Source organism: Leptosomus discolor, chromosome 1, assembly GCF_034619465.1.
Source record: "Leptosomus discolor isolate bLepDis1 chromosome 1, bLepDis1.hap2, whole genome shotgun sequence".
NCBI lineage: Eukaryota > Metazoa > Chordata > Aves > Leptosomiformes > Leptosomidae > Leptosomus > Leptosomus discolor.
This window is the reverse complement of record NC_141391.1, coordinates 2262802-2267950: the sequence shown is the minus strand read 5'-3', so window position 1 is coordinate 2267950 and position 5149 is coordinate 2262802.

Sequence of the window (5149 nt, the reverse complement as noted above, 5' to 3'; positions counted from 1 at the left end):
AGACAGCTTTGGCATGGCTGCCTGAGCTGGTTTACAATCCTGTACGAAACAACCTCTTCTCTTCACGACTTCCATAACTGTCTTTTTTTCTCTGCACTGAAATGGGGATAGGAAAACCCCCAGGAAAGAATCATCCTCTTTTTTTGCTTAGAGTCCCCTCATGTACCATGGGGAGAGCAGGGAAGACTTCCCAGCAATCTGTTAAGTATCTGGTGCCTGTCAGCTTGTAAAAGCATTGGGATATAACTCTCATCTAGTGAATCCCCAGAGATAACAAGTTGGGGCTGCTGGTGACAGTGGATGCTACACTTTGGCTGCCTTCTCTCTGTGATCCTATCCTCTGTGCTTAATTCCCTTCATACTTTTCAGACACATAAATAATAAGTGAACTCAAAATCCCGAAGCCAGGAATAAATCACATCATGGGTGACACTTGTAATTGAGAGTTTCTTAATGGCTGTGTTTGACTGAAAAGAACTACTGGTTTTGTGCATAAAAACCCAGTAGTGGTAGAGGCTGCAGAAACCCAGGGAAGGAAGAAAAGAGGAAAAGATGATGATGGGAACAGAAAAATGCAAGATCAAGGAGAAGAAAGACACAGCAGAAATCTTGTTCAAGTACCAGAGATAAGGGAGACAGAAAAAGAATGAGTGGTTTCACTTGTGACTACATCTGTGTTGATTTCTGCTCTTTGGGGGCAGAAATACAGGGATTTGCACTCTCCTGGAGTGAAACATGGCAGCTATTTAACACCGTGAAGTACCAAAGATGAAAGCAGCCTATTAAGAACTAAAACTGTCTGGCAAATTGCTTTTTTGTTGAAATAAAACCCCAGAGTAATAAAAAAACCTTTCATTAGAGCTTACATGGCTGCACTGCCAAGTGGTTCATGCTCCCAAATCCATGAGCCTGCAGCCCAGGGCACCCCGTGTGAGTCCCATGTGTATTTCCCAGTCCTGCAGCTCCAGCCTGAAGGACTCCATCCACGGCCAAGGAGATATCCATGTGCCATCACAGGTGGTGCCAGGCCTGAATGGGACCTGTCTGGGATGGGAGCTGGTTCTCCTACCCTAAGATATGTTCCAGGGACATCTGAGAGGGGTTCATGGGGAAATCCAAGGCAGTGGTCCCCAGGGCAATGACAAGCACAGCGAAGAAAAAAAAAAGAACAAGAGGAATGAGGAAAGATTCCCTTTTTGGAGGATATAGATGAAATCTGTGTCCTTCCTTCCTGGGATGTTGTTCACTCACGTAAAACATGGTGCTCTTTACCATGGTGGTCTCTGTGTGCAGGGCAAAGCAAGGTGCTACCGTGAGCAGAGTTGTTGAAGAGCCCTTCTCCTGACTCAAAAGATGAAAGGAGGAAGTTCCAGCCATTTTCCACCACCCTTTGGTGCAGATTTTGGGCTAGGCAATCTCCTGAGGTCCCCCTGGCTCTCCATGCATGTGGTGGTATATGGTCACAGGGTTGTCCTTCCCACTGGGTTACTTGGGAGAAGGTATGGCTCTTTTCCCTGTTGGTTTGGAATAACATTTGCCTCAGCTGATGTGAAATGGGAAATATTTTTGTGTCCAGCTTTAAGAAGAGGGGGGTTGCTACAGGGTACTTGCACTCTCCTAAGATTTTACTTTCTTCTTTTTCATTGTTTTCTTTATTTCCAAGTGAATCACACAGGGTAAGAGCCTGACTACGGTGCTCATGCTTGGAGGGCGTGAATAGGAATGGCAATGATGTTAGAGGCTGTAAGGTCAAGGCTAGTCTAGCTAAATCAATCCTCTACAGATATTTCCAACACAGATGAGCTTTTTGTCTTTGTGTGAAATCCTTAAGACGGGCATCGTTGCTTCCAGGTGGAAGTTAGAGGCTTTGCCACACTGCAAGAATAAAAATGCTCTTGTTTCCTCAGTCAGCATTTTGTTACCATCCTGACTTCTTTCTGTCATGTCTCCAGCCACCTCTGAGCAAGCGTGTTCTCCAAATGCAAGTAATATCTCTGTTATAGATTAGTGGAAACAGAGAAGAAGGAGAAATCTTGGTGCAGAAGAGGAGTTTTGTGTCTGGGCACTGGCCTGTGTTGGGGCCGGCATGTCAGCTATTACTTTGGGTATTTCCAGTAATAAATGCACAAACAGTTTCAGCTGAAGCCAAAATCTTCAAGAGACCCCTGAGATGACTGCTTTGCACTGAATGATGCTGGGGTTTTTAACATATTGTGAATGCACCACAGAAAGTTTAGCTTGTATGTAAACTTTGACCCTCAGAAACCTTTGTCTTGAGCGAAAACAGGCTGAAGACGATAAAATTTGGTGCAGCTTGTAAACAGCTTTTTTCTTTTCTTTAGAAATCTTCAAATATATGGTATGCTTATCATGACAAATAGCATACCCTCCCTAATAATCCCCCTGCTCCAGCAACACAGGCAGCTGCTCGTAAAACTTCCAGATTCATTAGTTCCTTCTATCATCACCAACAAAACTTGGGTTCAGTGATTTCTAATGGTTTCCTTTGTGAACAGAGAATTGAATCTGACCTGCTTCGTTTGTACAACTATCAATTGCTTCTTACTGATCATTTTTTCCTCCAGGTCAGGTATGCCTGATTCTCTTTAAGCTTTGACAAATGCGAGGTCTTCAGGCACAGATGAGCGGTGCATCACGCTTTCGGATAGCTCGGGAGATCTTAATTGCCTTCCTCTTGTCATACATCCTCAGTCTTCCTTTCTGTGACAGCAATGTCCTCAGTAATTTCAGGACTGTCACTGCAGCTCCCTGAGTGAAACTGGTTCTGGAGAACCACAGGCTATTTATCTCCATGATCTTGCAGCATTAAGCACTTGTACGGTGCCATACCCAGAAGCAGCACCCTCTTGGCCTTTCGATACTGAAAGGGGGCTTATAAGAAAGTCGGGGACAGACTTTTTAGTGGGGCCTGCTGCGACAGGACAAGGGGTAATGGTTTTGAACTAAAAGAGGGCAGATTCAGACTAGATCTACGGAAGAAATGTTTTACGCTGAGGGTGGTGGAACACTGGCACAGGCTGCCCAGAGAGGCGGTAGAAGCTCCATCCCTGGAAATAGTCAAGGCCAGGCTGGACGGGGCTCTGAGCACCCTGATCCAGCTGAAGGTGTCCCTGCAGGGGGGCTGGACTAGATGGCCTTGAGAGGCCCCTTCCAACCCAAACCCTTCTGTGATTCTTGCAAACCGGCTCCTGGAGTGCAGGAGCAATACCACCCTGCGGCATCCATCAGGCTTTATTTACCCTTTTCAGGCATGCACAGGCCTCTGAGTGATCTCTCCAGGGCTGACACAGTGAGGAGGTGACAGCAGAAGTGGCATTTTGCCTCTTCTCCACTTACAGACCACGGCTGGACCACTGGGTCCAGTTTCAATGTCTCGCTTCAAGGACAAGTCAAAGAGTGTTCGTGCGACAGTAATAAAAATAATCAGAGGCCGGGAAAGCGTGAGCTATTGGGAAGTAATTGGTGTCATTTAATCTGGAGGAAGGATGGCTGCGAGGAGACACAATAGCAGTCTTCAATAATGTAAAAGGTCATTGCAAAAGAGGGGGAGAATAAACAGCCCTTGCAGGGACAGGACAAGAAGTCATGGACTGAAATTACAGCAAGGGAGAACCAGGCTGAGATAGTCTTTACAGCTAGAAGGAGAACACAGCCTGGGGCTGAGTGCTTGTGGAGGGAGAAAGCTTTTTAGCCAGGTGTCAGCCAAGAGGAGTTTCGTTGCATTGACCCTCTTTTTGGGACAGTGAGTGTGTAGCTGAGCTCTTCCAGTCCCTCCCAGTCTTGTTTTCTGCTAATCTGGTCTCACACATCCCAAACACCCACAAGGGTTTGCACTATGTTCGGTACAAACAGCTCACGAGCTGAGCACTGTGTATTTTGGGGTGACCCAGCTCTGGGATGGGCGAAGAGGAGAAAGTTATGCAGGTGCTGTTAGCTGTAACTGCACTCTTTGGAAAGTCATTTTGAAATGATGGATCTGTTCCTGTGTCCAGACTCTAAAAGAGCGGAGAAATAAATTGGAGATGCTGCAGGGAACAGTTATACGAATGATTCAGGAGCTAGAAAAGCACATGCTACTGCAAGAGATGAAAGAAGTCCTGCCCGTGGAGATTATTACAGCAAAGGTTAAGAGGCTGTTAAATTGCTCTCTGTGCTTCCCAACGAAGACAGAGAATGCCTGATACGAAGGGAGGCTTACCTCTAGCCAGCTAATGGCTAGCAGATAACGAGGGCCAAACACTGCATGTTCAAACTGCAAAGCGGCCACGCGGTTTTAACATCGAGGGTAATTAACCGCTACAACAGGTTACAGAGGGGTGCAGAGATTTTCCATTGCTTTGAAGAATTATGCATTGATCTCAAAATGCCACAGTCTCCCTCCTTGATCATAATGGTTCCTCAGGGTCTTATGAAAATCATCAAGTCCATGAATACCCTGAGATGGGAGGAGGGAGTCTCCTTCACAGCCTCTCCCGTGCTAAACCTGGGGAGATGCTCACCAGCCCCAAGTGCAGGCAGAATGGTGCAGCGGCACCCACGCTGCAGAATCCTTTGTTCCCCAAAACCTGGAAGGTTCATCCACTTTGCCAGCCAGGAGCAATCCCTAGTCTATGCCACCCTGCTCTGTGTCTGGGCATTATTTGGAGAAGACCTGGCTGGCCCAGGCTGGAGGAGAGCTAGCAATCAAGCAGTGTGGATAACTGCAGGCTGCATTCCTGAGAAGTCTGTAAGCACTCACTAACCCCAAAGGAATTGGATATTTCGGTGGTGTTTCAGTTAGACAGACACGTGTCCTCCCTGCTGCTCCAAGGATCCTTCTCAAGCACTTTTGGTAAGTGCAGATGTTGGAAGCTGCAAGTGATGGAAATCCCCCATGGAGAAGGATTTGCCTCTTCAGGGAAAGCCAAAGGAGAACCAAGAGGCAAAGGGGCAGGGAATGGGACAGATAATAGCACGTCTGTTTTGGGGCAGTACCACTGCATGCTTGCCTCCTTCTTCACCTGGCACCTGCTTTAGACATGGGACATTGAGCTGAAGAGACCTGTGGACACATCCATGCAGTCATGCCTGCGGGGCAGGGTGAGAGAGAGGAGCCTGGTGGAGATGGGGATGTCCTGGGATGAAGAAG